This window comes from Staurois parvus, unplaced genomic scaffold (genome assembly GCF_062004578.1).
Source record: "Staurois parvus isolate SC_StPar_1 unplaced genomic scaffold, SC_StPar_1.0 ptg002404l, whole genome shotgun sequence".
NCBI classification, from domain to species: Eukaryota; Metazoa; Chordata; class Amphibia; order Anura; family Ranidae; genus Staurois; species Staurois parvus.
Window position 1 is genome coordinate 271,847 of NW_028320200.1, and position 21,182 is coordinate 293,028.

Genomic DNA, 21,182 nt, shown 5'->3' on the forward strand with positions numbered 1-21,182 from the left:
TGGAAGCACATTGAGTTTAGCCAAAGGAATTGTGGCGAAAGCTAGGAAAGAGTGGTCAGAGCCTGCTAGCTGTAAGAGGCCTCAAAGCAGCAGAGTGCGGTAGCCCGGCTAGCTCAGTCGGTAGAGCATGAGACTCTTAATCTCAGGGTCGTGGGTTCGAGCCCCACGTTGGGCGTGCCTTTTTTTGGCCGAGTCAAAGGCCTTTGCAAAAGGTGTCAGTATCTCCAGTTCCTTCAAGCGCACTGCACAATCACACCTTTACCATATCTAGTGGCTTGGCTTCCTTTCTCTCCACCAATGGGGAAATATTTCTAGCTCATCCTCCTAGAGGTGACTTGGTACGGCAGCAAATGGACCTTGCGCAGCAGGGGGTCTGTGGAGTCAATGTCATGGGTGGCCTTAGTTCTACACAGCCAGCAGCATGCTTGCTGCACAGCCTTGCGTTGGTGGTATAGTGGTGAGCATAGCTGCCTTCCAAGCAGTTGACCCGGGTTCGATTCCCGGCCAACGCAGTCTTCTTCTTTGCGCCCTTGACAAAACACCACAGGGCCAAAGCTCCTTCAAGAAAGCTCCTAAGTTGTCTTGCCTTAGTGACAACAGTGCAAAGATTCCGCCGCATCCCAACAGGCTCCGGCCTCATGCTTTAACTCGCTCAAGGAGTACAGCATTATCCAGGGACAAGGTTCAGCCATTTCAAACACTCATTCACAAACAATCAACTCTGGCACACACACAGCATTGCTAAGTAGCTGGCTACCATTCCAACACCCTCAACTGGCAAGATAACTGGCAGCATTTTGAAGAATGCTAAAGAATTTCTCAACAAGGAATGGAGACTGAAGTCGGAGCCAGAAGAAACAAGCATGTCCCATGATGTCATAGGCCTTTTCACTTGGATACACTTTGCGCAGGCTATTGACATTGTGGGAAACCTCTGCAATGAGGGAAGACTCTTGACAGCCAAAAAGAACTAAAGCTTGACCAAGTGCATTCATTGCTGGCCCTTTGACTCAAGCAAGCCCATTTCAAGTACCCCAATGACTTTTACAGACAGAAACACGCCGCTGCCATGGGATCACTTGTGTTTCCCATTGTAGCTAACCTGTGCATGGAGCAGCTGGACAAGAGAGACTTGAATTGTTCCACGGGGAAAAGACCAAGTCGTTTGTTAAGGCATGTGGATTATACTTGGGTCAAGATTAGAGCATCAGAAACACAAGCTTTTAGTGAACGCATCAAGTCAGTGGACCAATACATCAAGTGTACACGGGAAGAGGCACTGAATAGCAAATGACCCCTTTTGGACGGCGTCTTGCAAGGCAAGGAAGGGGCTGACTTGGGCAGGGAGGTCTCCGGGAAACCTACCCACACAGACCGTTATCTGCCCTTTGACTCACACCACCCACTGGAACACAAGCTGGGGCTTCTTAGGACTCTGCAATATCCGGCTGACATGGTAGCAACAAAAAGAGTCTAAAGACAAAAGAACACAGATGTAACGGCACCCTTGCCAGGGACGCTGGCATGTTTGCCCCGGTTTCCCTTTACTTCGCCCCGCAGCCAGGCACACTGTATTTCTTCAGCCACATGCACACACGCGCAAACGCTCCTTGTCTTCAATCACCGGACTTGGGGATGTTTGTTTTTGGAGTTTTCCTGTAGAGCTGGGGACAGGGAATTGTAGTGGGATACTCCAAAATTAGAACTTTTCACACTGAGGACATCTAGCTGATCTCTTAGTTAAGCGGTATTGACGTCCTGACTGGCTTCAGGCCCTCAGGTCCACCCACCTGGGGCCGCATAGCAGCCTGCGCCAGGCGAGGCAGCCTGCCTCCAGCCCAGCTGTTCGGCCCTCTCCCAGGAAAGAGGCTGAGCCCATGTGCTGGCAGAACATACATGCCACTCCCAGCATGCCACTGGAATGCCCCCCCTTGCAAATGGCCAGGGCTGCATCCATATTCATGCTGTTCGTTTGCCTAGCCCCCACCCATGTTCTGGAAAGCTCTCACAGCTTCCCGAAGGCGGGAAGAACTCTGACAAACTCAAACAACATCAGAGAATCATCAGCAGACCCGACTAATCCATCGCAGCAATCTGTTAAGCAGAATACCACACTGAATTGACCTGACAGCCTCTCTGGTAAGCAGAGGCCAACTATACAAATCCTAGCACATGACTAGGAGGGTGCTACCGTGACATCTCAGGAGGGCTTTGAAAGCTTGTGGCTACCCAGACTGGGTCTTGGTTAAAACCTCCGCAAGCTCAGGAAAACAAACTGGGGAGAAGCAGAACACTTGGAGAAATATAGTCATCCCGTATGGAACTGGAGTGTCGGAAAAAGTCAGAAGGATCTTTAAGAAACATCGCATCCCTGTGTACTTCAAGGCCAGCAATACACTGGGACACGAGCTTGTCCATCCACACTATCTGTCTTCCACATTATTAACACCTCTCTCCAGGCCATTTGACATCAATTGACGCCTTTAGCCAGGTCAATCTAGGCACTATTAGCTATGCAGGCTTCCTGACACCCAACAAGGGGATGATGTAACTTGAAAAAGGGCGCCTCCACAATTCTCACACCTCCCCTCCTGTTCCTGGACAATCAACATGGACACATTCCATGGTAATTGGTCTAAGGCCTCTTCAGGTGTGAATAGAAACGCTGGGGTTTGTTCCTGCGAAGAGGTGGCTTGACTAAACTACGAAAGATCTTCAACATTCCAGAAGTAGACCAATTGAATGCGACATATTACTAGTCCGTTTTCAAGGAATGTGGTCAGTGAAGGATCAATTGGCAGCCGTGTGAGGCGAGCCAAAGGACACGCTTTGTCTTCCTAGGTGGGTGTCAGACTTGGCAGCGGTCCCCGCTAAGGTAATGAGAAAAGGTGAGCGTCCCTGGGTGGGCTCGAACCACCAACCTTTCGGTTAACAGCCGAACGCGCTAACCGATTGCGCCACAGAGACCACACACGGAGCGTGCTTGAACTGGCCCGAAGGAGAAATGAAAGATCAACTCAAGGTGCCTAAAAAGCTTCCCAATTGCACATTTGTAGAGCTGAGGGATTGCCTTCTTTCTAAAAGGAAGTGACGCGGGCTAAAAAGCCCTTCCTTCGAGCCGGAATTGAACCAGCGACCTAAGGATTGCTACTTTATCTACTACAGTCCTCCGCTCTACCAGCTGAGCTATCGAAGGGAAGTCGGATGGGTGGGGTAACACGTGACCCCTGCAAATGCAAAGCCAGTGCTGAACACTTTGCATTTGACCTTCTAGGTTGAGGTCTTGCTTGATGCCGCCTCGGCCGATAAGGGCAGATGCCTGGGCAGACGTTACGTGGGAGGCTACGGCTTGACGTATTGCACAGAGAGAAAAGGGTTAGTAAAGAGCCAGCGCATTTTGTTGGGATCCTCCAAAGTCCCGTCAAAAATGGTGATGTACCCTGTGCCCTGACAGCAAGTGAGCAGAATAGTACTTGGAAGCACATTGAGTTTAGCCAAAGGAATTGTGGCGAAAGCTAGGAAAGAGTGGTCAGAGCCTGCTAGCTGTAAGAGGCCTCAAAGCAGCAGAGTGCGGTAGCCCGGCTAGCTCAGTCGGTAGAGCATGAGACTCTTAATCTCAGGGTCGTGGGTTCGAGCCCCACGTTGGGCGTGCCTTTTTTTGGCCGAGTCAAAGGCCTTTGCAAAAGGTGTCAGTATCTCCAGTTCCTTCAAGCGCACTGCACAATCACACCTTTACCATATCTAGTGGCTTGGCTTCCTTTCTCTCCACCAATGGGGAAATATTTCTAGCTCATCCTCCTAGAGGTGACTTGGTACGGCAGCAAATGGACCTTGCGCAGCAGGGGGTCTGTGGAGTCAATGTCATGGGTGGCCTTAGTTCTACACAGCCAGCAGCATGCTTGCTGCACAGCCTTGCGTTGGTGGTATAGTGGTGAGCATAGCTGCCTTCCAAGCAGTTGACCCGGGTTCGATTCCCGGCCAACGCAGTCTTCTTCTTTGCGCCCTTGACAAAACACCACAGGGCCAAAGCTCCTTCAAGAAAGCTCCTAAGTTGTCTTGCCTTAGTGACAACAGTGCAAAGATTCCGCCGCATCCCAACAGGCTCCGGCCTCATGCTTTAACTCGCTCAAGGAGTACAGCATTATCCAGGGACAAGGTTCAGCCATTTCAAACACTCATTCACAAACAATCAACTCTGGCACACACACAGCATTGCTAAGTAGCTGGCTACCATTCCAACACCCTCAACTGGCAAGATAACTGGCAGCATTTTGAAGAATGCTAAAGAATTTCTCAACAAGGAATGGAGACTGAAGTCGGAGCCAGAAGAAACAAGCATGTCCCATGATGTCATAGGCCTTTTCACTTGGATACACTTTGCGCAGGCTATTGACATTGTGGGAAACCTCTGCAATGAGGGAAGACTCTTGACAGCCAAAAAGAACTAAAGCTTGACCAAGTGCATTCATTGCTGGCCCTTTGACTCAAGCAAGCCCATTTCAAGTACCCCAATGACTTTTACAGACAGAAACACGCCGCTGCCATGGGATCACTTGTGTTTCCCATTGTAGCTAACCTGTGCATGGAGCAGCTGGACAAGAGAGACTTGAATTGTTCCACGGGGAAAAGACCAAGTCGTTTGTTAAGGCATGTGGATTATACTTGGGTCAAGATTAGAGCATCAGAAACACAAGCTTTTAGTGAACGCATCAAGTCAGTGGACCAATACATCAAGTGTACACGGGAAGAGGCACTGAATAGCAAATGACCCCTTTTGGACGGCGTCTTGCAAGGCAAGGAAGGGGCTGACTTGGGCAGGGAGGTCTCCGGGAAACCTACCCACACAGACCGTTATCTGCCCTTTGACTCACACCACCCACTGGAACACAAGCTGGGGCTTCTTAGGACTCTGCAATATCCGGCTGACATGGTAGCAACAAAAAGAGTCTAAAGACAAAAGAACACAGATGTAACGGCACCCTTGCCAGGGACGCTGGCATGTTTGCCCCGGTTTCCCTTTACTTCGCCCCGCAGCCAGGCACACTGTATTTCTTCAGCCACATGCACACACGCGCAAACGCTCCTTGTCTTCAATCACCGGACTTGGGGATGTTTGTTTTTGGAGTTTTCCTGTAGAGCTGGGGACAGGGAATTGTAGTGGGATACTCCAAAATTAGAACTTTTCACACTGAGGACATCTAGCTGATCTCTTAGTTAAGCGGTATTGACGTCCTGACTGGCTTCAGGCCCTCAGGTCCACCCACCTGGGGCCGCATAGCAGCCTGCGCCAGGCGAGGCAGCCTGCCTCCAGCCCAGCTGTTCGGCCCTCTCCCAGGAAAGAGGCTGAGCCCATGTGCTGGCAGAACATACATGCCACTCCCAGCATGCCACTGGAATGCCCCCCCTTGCAAATGGCCAGGGCTGCATCCATATTCATGCTGTTCGTTTGCCTAGCCCCCACCCATGTTCTGGAAAGCTCTCACAGCTTCCCGAAGGCGGGAAGAACTCTGACAAACTCAAACAACATCAGAGAATCATCAGCAGACCCGACTAATCCATCGCAGCAATCTGTTAAGCAGAATACCACACTGAATTGACCTGACAGCCTCTCTGGTAAGCAGAGGCCAACTATACAAATCCTAGCACATGACTAGGAGGGTGCTACCGTGACATCTCAGGAGGGCTTTGAAAGCTTGTGGCTACCCAGACTGGGTCTTGGTTAAAACCTCCGCAAGCTCAGGAAAACAAACTGGGGAGAAGCAGAACACTTGGAGAAATATAGTCATCCCGTATGGAACTGGAGTGTCGGAAAAAGTCAGAAGGATCTTTAAGAAACATCGCATCCCTGTGTACTTCAAGGCCAGCAATACACTGGGACACGAGCTTGTCCATCCACACTATCTGTCTTCCACATTATTAACACCTCTCTCCAGGCCATTTGACATCAATTGACGCCTTTAGCCAGGTCAATCTAGGCACTATTAGCTATGCAGGCTTCCTGACACCCAACAAGGGGATGATGTAACTTGAAAAAGGGCGCCTCCACAATTCTCACACCTCCCCTCCTGTTCCTGGACAATCAACATGGACACATTCCATGGTAATTGGTCTAAGGCCTCTTCAGGTGTGAATAGAAACGCTGGGGTTTGTTCCTGCGAAGAGGTGGCTTGACTAAACTACGAAAGATCTTCAACATTCCAGAAGTAGACCAATTGAATGCGACATATTACTAGTCCGTTTTCAAGGAATGTGGTCAGTGAAGGATCAATTGGCAGCCGTGTGAGGCGAGCCAAAGGACACGCTTTGTCTTCCTAGGTGGGTGTCAGACTTGGCAGCGGTCCCGGCTAAGGTAATGAGAAAAGGTGAGCGTCCCTGGGTGGGCTCGAACCACCAACCTTTCGGTTAACAGCCGAACGCGCTAACCGATTGCGCCACAGAGACCACACACGGAGCGTGCTTGAACTGGCCCGAAGGAGAAATGAAAGATCAACTCAAGGTGCCTAAAAAGCTTCCCAATTGCACATTTGCAGAGCTGAGGGATTGCCTTCTTTCTAAAAGGAAGTGACGCGGGCTAAAAAGCCCTTCCTTCGAGCCGGAATTGAACCAGCGACCTAAGGATTGCTACTTTATCTACTACAGTCCTCCGCTCTACCAGCTGAGCTATCGAAGGGAAGTCGGATGGGTGGGGTAACACGTGACCCCTGCAAATGCAAAGCCAGTGCTGAACACTTTGCATTTGACCTTCTAGGTTGAGGTCTTGCTTGATGCCGCCTCGGCCGATAAGGGCAGATGCCTAGGCAGACGTTACGTGGGAGGCTACGGCTTGACGTATTGCACAGAGAGAAAAGGGTTAGTAAAGAGCCAGCGCATTTTTTTGGGATCCTCCAAAGTCCCGTCAAAAATGGTGATGTACCCTGTGCCCTGACAGCAAGTGAGCAGAATAGTACTTGGAAGCACATTGAGTTTAGCCAAAGGAATTGTGGCGAAAGCTAGGAAAGAGTGGTCAGAGCCTGCTAGCTGTAAGAGGCCTCAAAGCAGCAGAGTGCGGTAGCCCGGCTAGCTCAGTCGGTAGAGCATGAGACTCTTAATCTCAGGGTCGTGGGTTCGAGCCCCACGTTGGGCGTACCTTTTTTTGGCCGAGTCAAAGGCCTTTGCAAAAGGTGTCAGTATCTCCAGTTCCTTCAAGCGCACTGCACAATCACACCTTTACCATATCTAGTGGCTTGGCTTCCTTTCTCTCCACCAATGGGGAAATATTTCTAGCTCATCCTCCTAGAGGTGACTTGGTACGGCAGCAAATGGACCTTGCGCAGCAGGGGGTCTGTGGAGTCAATGTCATGGGTGGCCTTAGATCTACACAGCCAGCAGCATGCTTGCTGCACAGCCTTGCGTTGGTGGTATAGTGGTGAGCATAGCTGCCTTCTAAGCAGTTGACCCGGGTTCGATTCCCGGCCAACGCAGTCTTCTTCTTTGCGCCCTTGACAAAACACCACAGGGCCAAAGCTCCTTCAAGAAAGCTCCTAAGTTGTCTTGCCTTAGTGACAACAGTGCAAAGATTCCGCCGCATCCCAACAGGCTCCGGCCTCATGCTTTAACTCGCTCAAGGAGTACAGCATTATCCAGGGACAAGGTTCAGCCATTTCAAACACTCATTCACAAACAATCAACTCTGGCACACACACAGCATTGCTAAGTAGCTGGCTACCATTCCAACACCCTCAACTGGCAAGATAACTGGCAGCATTTTGAAGAATGCTAAAGAATTTCTCAACAAGGAATGGAGACTGAAGTCGGAGCCAGAAGAAACAAGCATGTCCCATGATGTCATAGGCCTTTTCACTTGGATACACTTTGCGCAGGCTATTGACATTGTGGGAAACCTCTGCAATGAGGGAAGACTCTTGACAGCCAAAAAGAACTAAAGCTTGACCAAGTGCATTCATTGCTGGCCCTTTGACTCAAGCAAGCCCATTTCAAGTACCCCAATGACTTTTACAGACAGAAACACGCCGCTGCCATGGGATCACTTGTGTTTCCCATTGTAGCTAACCTGTGCATGGAGCAGCTGGACAAGAGAGACTTGAATTGTTCCACGGGGAAAAGACCAAGTCGTTTGTTAAGGCATGTGGATTATACTTGGGTCAAGATTAGAGCATCAGAAACACAAGCTTTTAGTGAACGCATCAAGTCAGTGGACCAATACATCAAGTGTACACGGGAAGAGGCACTGAATAGCAAATGACCCCTTTTGGACGGCGTCTTGCAAGGCAAGGAAGGGGCTGACTTGGGCAGGGAGGTCTCCGGGAAACCTACCCACACAGACCGTTATCTGCCCTTTGACTCACACCACCCACTGGAACACAAGCTGGGGCTTCTTAGGACTCTGCAATATCCGGCTGACATGGTAGCAACAAAAAGAGTCTAAAGACAAAAGAACACAGATGTAACGGCACCCTTGCCAGGGACGCTGGCATGTTTGCCCCGGTTTCCCTTTACTTCGCCCCGCAGCCAGGCACACTGTATTTCTTCAGCCACATGCACACACGCGCAAACGCTCCTTGTCTTCAATCACCGGACTTGGGGATGTTTGTTTTTGGAGTTTTCCTGTAGAGCTGGGGACAGGGAATTGTAGTGGGATACTCCAAAATTAGAACTTTTCACACTGAGGACATCTAGCTGATCTCTTAGTTAAGCGGTATTGACGTCCTGACTGGCTTCAGGCCCTCAGGTCCACCCACCTGGGGCCGCATAGCAGCCTGCGCCAGGCGAGGCAGCCTGCCTCCAGCCCAGCTGTTCGGCCCTCTCCCAGGAAAGAGGCTGAGCCCATGTGCTGGCAGAACATACATGCCACTCCCAGCATGCCACTGGAATGCCCCCCCTTGCAAATGGCCAGGGCTGCATCCATATTCATGCTGTTCGTTTGCCTAGCCCCCACCCATGTTCTGGAAAGCTCTCACAGCTTCCCGAAGGCGGGAAGAACTCTGACAAACTCAAACAACATCAGAGAATCATCAGCAGACCCGACTAATCCATCGCAGCAATCTGTTAAGCAGAATACCACACTGAATTGACCTGACAGCCTCTCTGGTAAGCAGAGGCCAACTATACAAATCCTAGCACATGACTAGGAGGGTGCTACCGTGACATCTCAGGAGGGCTTTGAAAGCTTGTGGCTACCCAGACTGGGTCTTGGTTAAAACCTCCGCAAGCTCAGGAAAACAAACTGGGGAGAAGCAGAACACTTGGAGAAATATAGTCATCCCGTATGGAACTGGAGTGTCGGAAAAAGTCAGAAGGATCTTTAAGAAACATCGCATCCCTGTGTACTTCAAGGCCAGCAATACACTGGGACACGAGCTTGTCCATCCACACTATCTGTCTTCCACATTATTAACACCTCTCTCCAGGCCATTTGACATCAATTGACGCCTTTAGCCAGGTCAATCTAGGCACTATTAGCTATGCAGGCTTCCTGACACCCAACAAGGGGATGATGTAACTTGAAAAAGGGCGCCTCCACAATTCTCACACCTCCCCTCCTGTTCCTGGACAATCAACATGGACACATTCCATGGTAATTGGTCTAAGGCCTCTTCAGGTGTGAATAGAAACGCTGGGGTTTGTTCCTGCGAAGAGGTGGCTTGACTAAACTACGAAAGATCTTCAACATTCCAGAAGTAGACCAATTGAATGCGACATATTACTAGTCCGTTTTCAAGGAATGTGGTCAGTGAAGGATCAATTGGCAGCCGTGTGAGGCAAGCCAAAGGACACGCTTTGTCTTCCTAGGTGGGTGTCAGACTTGGCAGCGGTCCCGGCTAAGGTAATGAGAAAAGGTGAGCGTCCCTGGGTGGGCTCGAACCACCAACCTTTCGGTTAACAGCCGAACGCGCTAACCGATTGCGCCACAGAGACCACACACGGAGCGTGCTTGAACTGGCCCGAAGGAGAAATGAAAGATCAACTCAAGGTGCCTAAAAAGCTTCCCAATTGCACATTTGTAGAGCTGAGGGATTGCCTTCTTTCTAAAAGGAAGTGACGCGGGCTAAAAAGCCCTTCCTTCGAGCCGGAATTGAACCAGCGACCTAAGGATTGCTACTTTATCTACTACAGTCCTCCGCTCTACCAGCTGAGCTATCGAAGGGAAGTCGGAAGGGTGGGGTAACACGTGACCCCTGCAAATGCAAAGCCAGTGCTGAACACTTTGCATTTGACCTTCTAGGTTGAGGTCTTGCTTGATGCCGCCTCGGCCGATAAGGGCAGATGCCTGGGCAGACGTTACGTGGGAGGCTACGGCTTGACGTATTGCACAGAGAGAAAAGGGTTAGTAAAGAGCCAGCGCATTTTGTTGGGATCCTCCAAAGTCCCGTCAAAAATGGTGATGTACCCTGTGCCCTGACAGCAAGTGAGCAGAATAGTACTTGGAAGCACATTGAGTTTAGCCAAAGGAATTGTGGCGAAAGCTAGGAAAGAGTGGTCAGAGCCTGCTAGCTGTAAGAGGCCTCAAAGCAGCAGAGTGCGGTAGCCCGGCTAGCTCAGTCGGTAGAGCATGAGACTCTTAATCTCAGGGTCGTGGGTTCGAGCCCCACGTTGGGCGTGCCTTTTTTTGGCCGAGTCAAAGGCCTTTGCAAAAGGTGTCAGTATCTCCAGTTCCTTCAAGCGCACTGCACAATCACACCTTTACCATATCTAGTGGCTTGGCTTCCTTTCTCTCCACCAATGGGGAAATATTTCTAGCTCATCCTCCTAGAGGTGACTTGGTACGGCAGCAAATGGACCTTGCGCAGCAGGGGGTCTGTGGAGTCAATGTCATGGGTGGCCTTAGTTCTACACAGCCAGCAGCATGCTTGCTGCACAGCCTTGCGTTGGTGGTATAGTGGTGAGCATAGCTGCCTTCCAAGCAGTTGACCCGGGTTCGATTCCCGGCCAACACAGTCTTCTTCTTTGCGCCCTTGACAAAACACCACAGGGCCAAAGCTCCTTCAAGAAAGCTCCTAAGTTGTCTTGCCTTAGTGACAACAGTGCAAAGATTCCGCCGCATCCCAACAGGCTCCGGCCTCATGCTTTAACTCGCTCAAGGAGTACAGCATTATCCAGGGACAAGGTTCAGCCATTTCAAACACTCATTCACAAACAATCAACTCTGGCACACACACAGCATTGCTAAGTAGCTGGCTACCATTCCAACACCCTCAACTGGCAAGATAACTGGCAGCATTTTGAAGAATGCTAAAGAATTTCTCAACAAGGAATGGAGACTGAAGTCGGAGCCAGAAGAAACAAGCATGTCCCATGATGTCATAGGCCTTTTCACTTGGATACACTTTGCGCAGGCTATTGACATTGTGGGAAACCTCTGCAATGAGGGAAGACTCTTGACAGCCAAAAAGAACTAAAGCTTGACCAAGTGCATTCATTGCTGGCCCTTTGACTCAAGCAAGCCCATTTCAAGTACCCCAATGACTTTTACAGACAGAAACACGCCGCTGCCATGGGATCACTTGTGTTTCCCATTGTAGCTAACCTGTGCATGGAGCAGCTGGACAAGAGAGACTTGAATTGTTCCACGGGGAAAAGACCAAGTCGTTTGTTAAGGCATGTGGATTATACTTGGGTCAAGATTAGAGCATCAGAAACACAAGCTTTTAGTGAACGCATCAAGTCAGTGGACCAATACATCAAGTGTACACGGGAAGAGGCACTGAATAGCAAATGACCCCTTTTGGACGGCGTCTTGCAAGGCAAGGAAGGGGCTGACTTGGGCAGGGAGGTCTCCGGGAAACCTACCCACACAGACCGTTATCTGCCCTTTGACTCACACCACCCACTGGAACACAAGCTGGGGCTTCTTAGGACTCTGCAATATCCGGCTGACATGGTAGCAACAAAAAGAGTCTAAAGACAAAAGAACACAGATGTAACGGCACCCTTGCCAGGGACGCTGGCATGTTTGCCCCGGTTTCCCTTTACTTCGCCCCGCAGCCAGGCACACTGTATTTCTTCAGCCACATGCACACACGCGCAAACGCTCCTTGTCTTCAATCACCGGACTTGGGGATGTTTGTTTTTGGAGTTTTCCTGTAGAGCTGGGGACAGGGAATTGTAGTGGGATACTCCAAAATTAGAACTTTTCACACTGAGGACATCTAGCTGATCTCTTAGTTAAGCGGTATTGACGTCCTGACTGGCTTCAGGCCCTCAGGTCCACCCACCTGGGGCCGCATAGCAGCCTGCGCCAGGCGAGGCAGCCTGCCTCCAGCCCAGCTGTTCGGCCCTCTCCCAGGAAAGAGGCTGAGCCCATGTGCTGGCAGAACATACATGCCACTCCCAGCATGCCACTGGAATGCCCCCCCTTGCAAATGGCCAGGGCTGCATCCATATTCATGCTGTTCGTTTGCCTAGCCCCCACCCATGTTCTGGAAAGCTCTCACAGCTTCCCGAAGGCGGGAAGAACTCTGACAAACTCAAACAACATCAGAGAATCATCAGCAGACCCGACTAATCCATCGCAGCAATCTGTTAAGCAGAATACCACACTGAATTGACCTGACAGCCTCTCTGGTAAGCAGAGGCCAACTATACAAATCCTAGCACATGACTAGGAGGGTCCTACCGTGACATCTCAGGAGGGCTTTGAAAGCTTGTGGCTACCCAGACTGGGTCTTGGTTAAAACCTCCGCAAGCTCAGGAAAACAAACTGGGGAGAAGCAGAACACTTGGAGAAATATAGTCATCCCGTATGGAACTGGAGTGTCGGAAAAAGTCAGAAGGATCTTTAAGAAACATCGCATCCCTGTGTACTTCAAGGCCAGCAATACACTGGGACACGAGCTTGTCCATCCACACTATCTGTCTTCCACATTATTAACACCTCTCTCCAGGCCATTTGACATCAATTGACGCCTTTAGCCAGGTCAATCTAGGCACTATTAGCTATGCAGGCTTCCTGACACCCAACAAGGGGATGATGTAACTTGAAAAAGGGCGCCTCCACAATTCTCACACCTCCCCTCCTGTTCCTGGACAATCAACATGGACACATTCCATGGTAATTGGTCTAAGGCCTCTTCAGGTGTGAATAGAAACGCTGGGGTTTGTTCCTGCGAAGAGGTGGCTTGACTAAACTACGAAAGATCTTCAACATTCCAGAAGTAGACCAATTGAATGCGACATATTACTAGTCCGTTTTCAAGGAATGTGGTCAGTGAAGGATCAATTGGCAGCCGTGTGAGGCGAGCCAAAGGACACGCTTTGTCTTCCTAGGTGGGTGTCAGACTTGGCAGCGGTCCCGGCTAAGGTAATGAGAAAAGGTGAGCGTCCCTGGGTGGGCTCGAACCACCAACCTTTCGGTTAACAGCCGAACGCGCTAACCAATTGCGCCACAGAGACCACACACGGAGTGTGCTTGAACTGGCCCGAAGGAGAAATGAAAGATCAACTCAAGGTGCCTAAAAAGCTTCCCAATTGCACATTTGTAGAGCTGAGGGATTGCCTTCTTTCTAAAAGGAAGTGACGCGGGCTAAAAAGCCCTTCCTTCGAGCCGGAATTGAACCAGCGACCTAAGGATTGCTACTTTATCTACTACAGTCCTCCGCTCTACCAGCTGAGCTATCGAAGGGAAGTCGGATGGGTGGGGTAACACGTGACCCCTGCAAATGCAAAGCCAGTGCTGAACACTTTGCATTTGACCTTCTAGGTTGAGGTCTTGCTTGATGCCGCCTCGGCCGATAAGGGCAGATGCCTGGGCAGACGTTACGTGGGAGGCTACGGCTTGACGTATTGCACAGAGAGAAAAGGGTTAGTAAAGAGCCAGCGCATTTTGTTGGGATCCTCCAAAGTCCCGTCAAAAATGGTGATGTACCCTGTGCCCTGACAGCAAGTGAGCAGAATAGTACTTGGAAGCACATTGAGTTTAGCCAAAGGAATTGTGGCGAAAGCTAGGAAAGAGTGGTCAGAGCCTGCTAGCTGTAAGAGGCCTCAAAGCAGCAGAGTGCGGTAGCCTGGCTAGCTCAGTCGGTAGAGCATGAGACTCTTAATCTCAGGGTCGTGGGTTCGAGCCCCACGTTGGGCGTGCCTTTTTTTGGCCGAGTCAAAGGCCTTTGCAAAAGGTGTCAGTATCTCCAGTTCCTTCAAGCGCACTGCACAATCACACCTTTACCATATCTAGTGGCTTGGCTTCCTTTCTCTCCACCAATGGGGAAATATTTCTAGCTCATCCTCCTAGAGGTGACTTGGTACGGCAGCAAATGGACCTTGCGCAGCAGGGGGTCTGTGGAGTCAATGTCATGGGTGGCCTTAGTTCTACACAGCCAGCAGCATGCTTGCTGCACAGCCTTGCGTTGGTGGTATAGTGGTGAGCATAGCTGCCTTCCAAGCAGTTGACCCGGGTTCGATTCCCGGCCAACGCAGTCTTCTTCTTTGCGCCCTTGACAAAACACCACAGGGCCAAAGCTCCTTCAAGAAAGCTCCTAAGTTGTCTTGCCTTAGTGACAACAGTGCAAAGATTCCGCCGCATCCCAACAGGCTCCGGCCTCATGCTTTAACTCGCTCAAGGAGTACAGCATTATCCAGGGACAAGGTTCAGCCATTTCAAACACTCATTCACAAACAATCAACTCTGGCACACACACAGCATTGCTAAGTAGCTGGCTACCATTCCAACACCCTCAACTGGCAAGATAACTGGCAGCATTTTGAAGAATGCTAAAGAATTTCTCAACAAGGAATGGAGACTGAAGTCGGAGCCAGAAGAAACAAGCATGTCCCATGATGTCATAGGCCTTTTCACTTGGATACACTTTGCGCAGGCTATTGACATTGTGGGAAACCTCTGCAATGAGGGAAGACTCTTGACAGCCAAAAAGAACTAAAGCTTGACCAAGTGCATTCATTGCTGGCCCTTTGACTCAAGCAAGCCCATTTCAAGTACCCCAATGACTTTTACAGACAGAAACACGCCGCTGCCATGGGATCACTTGTGTTTCCCATTGTAGCTAACCTGTGCATGGAGCAGCTGGACAAGAGAGACTTGAATTGTTCCACGGGGAAAAGACCAAGTCGTTTGTTAAGGCATGTGGATTATACTTGGGTCAAGATTAGAGCATCAGAAACACAAGCTTTTAGTGAACGCATCAAGTCAGTGGACCAATACATCAAGTGTACACGGGAAGAGGCACTGAATAGCAAATGACCCCTTTTGGACGGCGTCTTGCAAGGCAAGGAAGGGGCTGACTTGGGCAGGGAGGTCTCCGGGAAACCTACCCACACAGACCGTTATCTGCCCTTTGACTCACACCACCCACTGGAACACAAGCTGGGGCTTCTTAGGACTCTGCAATATCCGGCTGACATGGTAGCAACAAAAAGAGTCTAAAGACAAAAGAACACAGATGTAACGGCACCCTTGCCAGGGACGCTGGCATGTTTGCCCCGGTTTCCCTTTACTTCGCCCCGCAGCCAGGCACACTGTATTTCTTCAGCCACATGCACACACGCGCAAACGCTCCTTGTCTTCAATCACCGGACTTGGGGATGTTTGTTTTTGGAGTTTTCCTGTAGAGCTGGGGACAGGGAATTGTAGTGGGATACTCCAAAATTAGAACTTTTCACACTGAGGACATCTAGCTGATCTCTTAGTTAAGCGGTATTGACGTCCTGACTGGCTTCAGGCCCTCAGGTCCACCCACCTGGGGCCGCATAGCAGCCTGCGCCAGGCGAGGCAGCCTGCCTCCAGCCCAGCTGTTCGGCCCTCTCCCAGGAAAGAGGCTGAGCCCATGTGCTGGCAGAACATACATGCCACTCCCAGCATGCCACTGGAATGCCCCCCCTTGCAAATGGCCAGGGCTGCATCCATATTCATGCTGTTCGTTTGCCTAGCCCCCACCCATGTTCTGGAAAGCTCTCACAGCTTCCCGAAGGCTGGAAGAACTCTGACAAACTCAAACAACATCAGAGAATCATCAGCAGACCCGACTAATCCATCGCAGCAATCTGTTAAGCAGAATACCACACTGAATTGACCTGACAGCCTCTCTGGTAAGCAGAGGCCAACTATACAAATCCTAGCACATGACTAGGAGGGTGCTACCGTGACATCTCAGGAGGGCTTTGAAAGCTTGTGGCTACCCAGACTGGGTCTTGGTTAAAACCTCCGCAAGCTCAGGAAAACAAACTGGGGAGAAGCAGAACACTTGGAGAAATATAGTCATCCCGTATGGAACTGGAGTGTCGGAAAAAGTCAGAAGGATCTTTAAGAAACATCGCATCCCTGTGTACTTCAAGGCCAGCAATACACTGGGACACGAGCTTGTCCATCCACACTATCTGTCTTCCACATTATTAACACCTCTCTCCAGGCCATTTGACATCAATTGACGCCTTTAGCCAGGTCAATCTAGGCACTATTAGCTATGCAGGCTTCCTGACACCCAACAAGGGGATGATGTAACTTGAAAAAGGGCGCCTCCACAATTCTCACACCTCCCCTCCTGTTCCTGGACAATCAACATGGACACATTCCATGGTAATTGGTCTAAGGCCTCTTCAGGTGTGAATAAAAACGCTGGGGTTTGTTCCTGCGAAGAGGTGGCTTGACTAAACTACGAAAGATCTTCAACATTCCAGAAGTAGACCAATTGAATGCGACATATTACTAGTCCGTTTTCAAGGAATGTGGTCAGTGAAGGATCAATTGGCAGCCGTGTGAGGCGAGCCAAAGGACACGCTTTGTCTTCCTAGGTGGGTGTCAGACTTGGCAGCGGTCCCGGCTAAGGTAATGAGAAAAGGTGAGCGTCCCTGGGTGGGCTCGAACCACCAACCTTTCGGTTAACGGCCGAACGCGCTAACCGATTGTGCCACAGAGACCACACATGGAGCATGCTTGAACTGGCCCGAAGGAGAAATGAAAGATCAACTCAAGGTGCCTTAAAAGCTTCCCAATTGCACATTTGTAGAGCTGAGGGATTGCCTTCTTTCTAAAAGGAAGTGACGCGGGCTAAAAAGCCCTTCCTTCGAGCCGGAATTGAACCAGCGACCTAAGGATTGCTACTTTATCTACTACAGTCCTCCGCTCTACCAGCTGAGCTATCGAAGGGAAGTCGGATGGGTGGGGTAACACTTGACCCCTGCAAATGCAAAGCCAGTGCTGAACACTTTGCATTTGACCTTCTAGGTTGAGGTCTTGCTTGATGCCGCCTCGGCCGATAAGGGCAGATGCCTGGGCAGACGTTACGTGGGAGGCTACGGCTTGACGTATTGCACAGAGAGAAAAGGGTTAGTAAAGAGCCAGCGCATTTTGTTGGGATCCTCCAAAGTCCCGTCAAAAATGGTGATGTACCCTGTGCCCTGACAGCAAGTGAGCAGAATAGTACTTGGAAGCACATTGAGTTTAGCCAAAGGAATTGTGGCGAAAGCTAGGAAAGAGTGGTCAGAGCCTGCTAGCTGTAAGAGGCCTCAAAGCAGCAGAGTGCGGTAGCCCGGCTAGCTCAGTCGGTAGAGCATGAGACTCTTAATCTCAGGGTCGTGGGTTCGAGCCCCACGTTGGGCGTGCCTTTTTTTGGCCGAGTCAAAGGCCTTTGCAAAAGGTGTCAGTATCTCCAGTTCCTTCAAGCGCACTGCACAATCACACCTTTACCATATCTACTGGCTTGGCTTCCTTTCTCTCCACCAATGGGGAAATATTTCTAGCTCATCCTCCTAGAGGTGACTTGGTACCGGCAGCAAATGGAGCTTGCGCAGCAGGGGGTCTGTGGAGTCAATGTCATGGGTGGCCTTAGTTCTATACAGCCAGCAGCATGCTTGCTGCACAGCCTTGCGTTGGTGGTATAGTGGTGAGCATAGCTGCCTTCCAAGCAGTTGACCCGGGTTCGATTCCCGGCCAACACAGTCTTCTTCTTTGCGCCCTTGACAAAACACCACAGGGCCAAAGCTCCTTCAAGAAAGCTCCTAAGTTGTCTTGCCTTAGTGACAACAGTGCAAAGATTCCGCCGCATCCCAACAGGCTCCGGCCTCATGCTTTAACTCGCTCAAGGAGTACAGCATTATCCAGGGACAAGGTTCAGCCATTTCAAACACTCATTCACAAACAATCAACTCTGGCACACACACAGCATTGCTAAGTAGCTGGCTACCATTCCAACACCCTCAACTGGCAAGATAACTGGCAGCATTTTGAAGAATGCTAAAGAATTTCTCAACAAGGAATGGAGACTGAAGTCGGAGCCAGAAGAAACAAGCATGTCCCATGATGTCATAGGCCTTTTCACTTGGATACACTTTGCGCAGGCTATTGACATTGTGGGAAACCTCTGCAATGAGGGAAGACTCTTGACAGCCAAAAAGAACTAAAGCTTGACCAAGTGCATTCATTGCTGGCCCTTTGACTCAAGCAAGCCCATTTCAAGTACCCCAATGACTTTTACAGACAGAAACACGCCGCTGCCATGGGATCACTTGTGTTTCCCATTGTAGCTAACCTGTGCATGGAGCAGCTGGACAAGAGAGACTTGAATTGTTCCACGGGGAAAAGACCAAGTCGTTTGTTAAGGCATGTGGATTATACTTGGGTCAAGATTAGAGCATCAGAAACACAAGCTTTTAGTGAACGCATCAAGTCAGTGGACCAATACATCAAGTGTACACGGGAAGAGGCACTGAATAGCAAATGACCCCTTTTGGACAGCGTCTTGCAAGGCAAGGAAGGGGCTGACTTGGGCAGGGAGGTCTCCGGGAAACCTACCCACACAGACCGTTATCTGCCCTTTGACTCACACCACCCACTGGAACACAAGCTGGGGCTTCTTAGGACTCTGCAATATCCGGCTGACATGGTAGCAACAAAAAGAGTCTAAAGACAAAAGAACACAGATGTAACGGCACCCTTGCCAGGGATGCTGGCATGTTTGCCCCGGTTTCCCTTTACTTCGCCCCGCAGCCAGGCACACTGTATTTCTTCAGCCACATGCACACACGCGCAAACGCTCCTTGTCTTCAATCACCGGACTTGGGGATGTTTGTTTTTGGAGTTTTCCTGTAGAGCTGGGGACAGGGAATTGTAGTGGGATACTCCAAAATTAGAACTTTTCACACTGAGGACATCTAGCTGATCTCTTAGTTAAGCGGTATTGACGTCCTGACTGGCTTCAGGCCCTCAGGTCCACCCACCTGGGGCCGCATAGCAGCCTGCGCCAGGCGAGGCAGCCTGCCTCCAGCCCAGCTGTTCGGCCCTCTCCCAGGAAAGAGGCTGAGCCCATGTGCTGGCAGAACATACATGCCACTCCCAGCATGCCACTGGAATGCCCCCCCTTGCAAATGGCCAGGGCTGCATCCATATTCATGCTGTTCGTTTGCCTAGCCCCCACCCATGTTCTGGAAAGCTCTCACAGCTTCCCGAAGGCGGGAAGAACTCTGACAAACTCAAACAACATCAGAGAATCATCAGCAGACCCGACTAATCCATCGCAGCACTCTGTTAAGCACAATACCACACTGAATTGACCTGACAGCCTCTCTGGTAAGCAGAGGCCAACTATACAAATCCTAGCACATGACTAGGAGGGTGCTACCGTGACATCTCAGGAGGGCTTTGAAAGCTTGTGGCTACCCAGACTGGGTCTTGGTTAAAACCTCCGCAAGCTCAGGAAAACAAACTGGGGAGAAGCAGAACACTTGGAGAAATATAGTCATCCCGTATGGAACTGGAGTGTCGGAAAAAGTCAGAAGGATCTTTAAGAAACATCGCATCCCTGTGTACTTCAAGGCCAGCAATACACTGGGACACGAGCTTGTCCATCCACACTATCTGTCTTCCACATTATTAACACCTCTCTCCAGGCAATTTGACATCAATTGACGCCTTTAGCCAGGTCAATCTAGGCACTATTAGCTATGCAGGCTTCCTGACACCCAACAAGGGGATGATGTAACTTGAAAAAGGGCGCCTCCACAATTCTCACACCTCCCCTCCTGTTCCTGGACAATCAACATGGACACATTCCATGGTAATTGGTCTAAGGCCTCTTCAGGTGTGAATAGAAACGCTGGGGTTTGTTCCTGCGAAGAGGTGGCTTGACTAAACTACGAAAGATCTTCAACATTCCAGAAGTAGACCAATTGAATGCGACATATTACTAGTCCGTTTTCAAGGAATGTGGTCAGTGAAGGATCAATTGGCAGCCGTGTGAGGCAAGCCAAAGGACACGCTTTGTCTTCCTAGGTGGGTGTCAGACTTGGCAGCGGTCCCGGCTAAGGTAATGAGAAAAGGTGAGCGTCCCTGGGTGGGCTCGAACCACCAACCTTTCGGTTAACAGCCGAACGCGCTAACCGATTGCGCCACAGAGACCACACACGGAGCGTGCTTGAACTGGCCCGAAGCAGAAATGAAAGATCAACTCAAGGTGCCTAAAAAGCTTCCCAATTGCACATTTGCAGAGCTGAGGGATTGCCTTCTTTCTAAAAGGAAGTGACGCGGGCTAAAAAGCCCTTCCTTCGAGCCGGAATTGAACCAGCGACCTAAGGATTGCTACTTTATCTACTACAGTCCTCCGCTCTACCAGCTGAGCTATCGAAGGGAAGTCGGATGGGTGAGGTAACACGTGACCCCTGCAAATGCAAAGCCAGTGCTGAACACTTTGCATTTGACCTTCTAGGTTGAGGTCTTGCTTGATGCCGCCTCGGCCGATAAGGGCAGATGCCTAGGCAGACGTTACGTGGGAGGCTACGGCTTGACGTATTGCACAGAGAGAAAAGGGTTAGTAAAGAGCCAGCGCATTTTGTTGGGATCCTCCAAAGTCCCGTCAAAAATGGTGATGTACCCTGTGCCCTGACAGCAAGTGAGCAGAATAGTACTTGGAAGCACATTGAGTTTAGCCAAAGGAATTGTGGCGAAAGCTAGGAAAGAGTGGTCAGAGCCTGCTAGCTGTAAGAGGCCTCAAAGCAGCAGTGTGCAGTAGCCTGGCTAGCTCAGTCGGTAGAGCATGAGACTCTTAATCTCAGGGTCGTGGGTTTGAGCCCCACGTTGGGCGTGCCTTTTTTTGGCGGAGTCAAAGGCCTTTGCAAAAGGTGTCAGTATCTCCAGTTCCTTCAAGCGCACTGCACAATCACACCTTTACCATATCTAGTGGCTTGGCTTCCTTTCTCTCCACCAATGGGGAAATATTTCTAGCTCATCCTCCTAGAGGTGACTT

General features: G+C 50.3%; 20 non-coding genes across 20 annotated transcripts; 9 read left to right on the forward strand and 11 right to left on the reverse strand.

The window, feature by feature from the left end:
* The first annotated feature begins 102 nt into the window (after positions 1 to 102).
* TRNAK-CUU (transfer RNA lysine (anticodon CUU)) lies at positions 103 to 175 on the forward strand. Its single transcript has one exon. It is a non-coding gene; the product is annotated as a tRNA-Lys (tRNA).
* A 265-nt stretch (positions 176 to 440) lies between these two features.
* TRNAG-UCC (transfer RNA glycine (anticodon UCC)) lies at positions 441 to 512 on the forward strand. The gene has a single exon. It is a non-coding gene; the product is annotated as a tRNA-Gly (tRNA).
* Positions 513 to 2,893: 2,381 nt separating this feature from the next.
* TRNAN-GUU (transfer RNA asparagine (anticodon GUU)) lies at positions 2,894 to 2,967 on the reverse strand. The gene has a single exon. It is a non-coding gene; the product is annotated as a tRNA-Asn (tRNA).
* Positions 2,968 to 3,109: 142 nt separating this feature from the next.
* On the reverse strand, positions 3,110 to 3,196 carry TRNAY-GUA (transfer RNA tyrosine (anticodon GUA)). Its single transcript is given in 2 exon segments — positions 3,110 to 3,145; positions 3,160 to 3,196. It is a non-coding gene; the product is annotated as a tRNA-Tyr (tRNA).
* Positions 3,197 to 3,576: 380 nt separating this feature from the next.
* Positions 3,577 to 3,649, forward strand: TRNAK-CUU (transfer RNA lysine (anticodon CUU)). Its single transcript has one exon. It is a non-coding gene; the product is annotated as a tRNA-Lys (tRNA).
* Positions 3,650 to 3,914: 265 nt separating this feature from the next.
* TRNAG-UCC (transfer RNA glycine (anticodon UCC)) lies at positions 3,915 to 3,986 on the forward strand. Its single transcript has one exon. It is a non-coding gene; the product is annotated as a tRNA-Gly (tRNA).
* Positions 3,987 to 6,367: 2,381 nt separating this feature from the next.
* TRNAN-GUU (transfer RNA asparagine (anticodon GUU)) lies at positions 6,368 to 6,441 on the reverse strand. Its single transcript has one exon. It is a non-coding gene; the product is annotated as a tRNA-Asn (tRNA).
* Positions 6,442 to 6,583: 142 nt separating this feature from the next.
* On the reverse strand, positions 6,584 to 6,670 carry TRNAY-GUA (transfer RNA tyrosine (anticodon GUA)). Its single transcript is given in 2 exon segments — positions 6,584 to 6,619; positions 6,634 to 6,670. It is a non-coding gene; the product is annotated as a tRNA-Tyr (tRNA).
* Positions 6,671 to 7,050: 380 nt separating this feature from the next.
* TRNAK-CUU (transfer RNA lysine (anticodon CUU)) lies at positions 7,051 to 7,123 on the forward strand. The gene has a single exon. It is a non-coding gene; the product is annotated as a tRNA-Lys (tRNA).
* A 265-nt stretch (positions 7,124 to 7,388) lies between these two features.
* TRNAR-UCU (transfer RNA arginine (anticodon UCU)) lies at positions 7,389 to 7,460 on the forward strand. Its single transcript has one exon. It is a non-coding gene; the product is annotated as a tRNA-Arg (tRNA).
* A 2,381-nt stretch (positions 7,461 to 9,841) lies between these two features.
* Positions 9,842 to 9,915, reverse strand: TRNAN-GUU (transfer RNA asparagine (anticodon GUU)). The gene has a single exon. It is a non-coding gene; the product is annotated as a tRNA-Asn (tRNA).
* Positions 9,916 to 10,057: 142 nt separating this feature from the next.
* On the reverse strand, positions 10,058 to 10,144 carry TRNAY-GUA (transfer RNA tyrosine (anticodon GUA)). The gene is given in 2 exon segments: positions 10,058 to 10,093; positions 10,108 to 10,144. It is a non-coding gene; the product is annotated as a tRNA-Tyr (tRNA).
* A 380-nt stretch (positions 10,145 to 10,524) lies between these two features.
* Positions 10,525 to 10,597, forward strand: TRNAK-CUU (transfer RNA lysine (anticodon CUU)). Its single transcript has one exon. It is a non-coding gene; the product is annotated as a tRNA-Lys (tRNA).
* Positions 10,598 to 13,315: 2,718 nt separating this feature from the next.
* Positions 13,316 to 13,389, reverse strand: TRNAN-GUU (transfer RNA asparagine (anticodon GUU)). Its single transcript has one exon. It is a non-coding gene; the product is annotated as a tRNA-Asn (tRNA).
* A 142-nt stretch (positions 13,390 to 13,531) lies between these two features.
* TRNAY-GUA (transfer RNA tyrosine (anticodon GUA)) lies at positions 13,532 to 13,618 on the reverse strand. The gene is given in 2 exon segments: positions 13,532 to 13,567; positions 13,582 to 13,618. It is a non-coding gene; the product is annotated as a tRNA-Tyr (tRNA).
* Positions 13,619 to 14,336: 718 nt separating this feature from the next.
* TRNAG-UCC (transfer RNA glycine (anticodon UCC)) lies at positions 14,337 to 14,408 on the forward strand. Its single transcript has one exon. It is a non-coding gene; the product is annotated as a tRNA-Gly (tRNA).
* Positions 14,409 to 17,005: 2,597 nt separating this feature from the next.
* TRNAY-GUA (transfer RNA tyrosine (anticodon GUA)) lies at positions 17,006 to 17,092 on the reverse strand. The gene is given in 2 exon segments: positions 17,006 to 17,041; positions 17,056 to 17,092. It is a non-coding gene; the product is annotated as a tRNA-Tyr (tRNA).
* Positions 17,093 to 17,472: 380 nt separating this feature from the next.
* Positions 17,473 to 17,545, forward strand: TRNAK-CUU (transfer RNA lysine (anticodon CUU)). Its single transcript has one exon. It is a non-coding gene; the product is annotated as a tRNA-Lys (tRNA).
* Positions 17,546 to 20,264: 2,719 nt separating this feature from the next.
* Positions 20,265 to 20,338, reverse strand: TRNAN-GUU (transfer RNA asparagine (anticodon GUU)). Its single transcript has one exon. It is a non-coding gene; the product is annotated as a tRNA-Asn (tRNA).
* Positions 20,339 to 20,480: 142 nt separating this feature from the next.
* Positions 20,481 to 20,567, reverse strand: TRNAY-GUA (transfer RNA tyrosine (anticodon GUA)). Its single transcript is given in 2 exon segments — positions 20,481 to 20,516; positions 20,531 to 20,567. It is a non-coding gene; the product is annotated as a tRNA-Tyr (tRNA).
* Between the last annotated feature and the right edge of the window lie 615 nt (positions 20,568 to 21,182).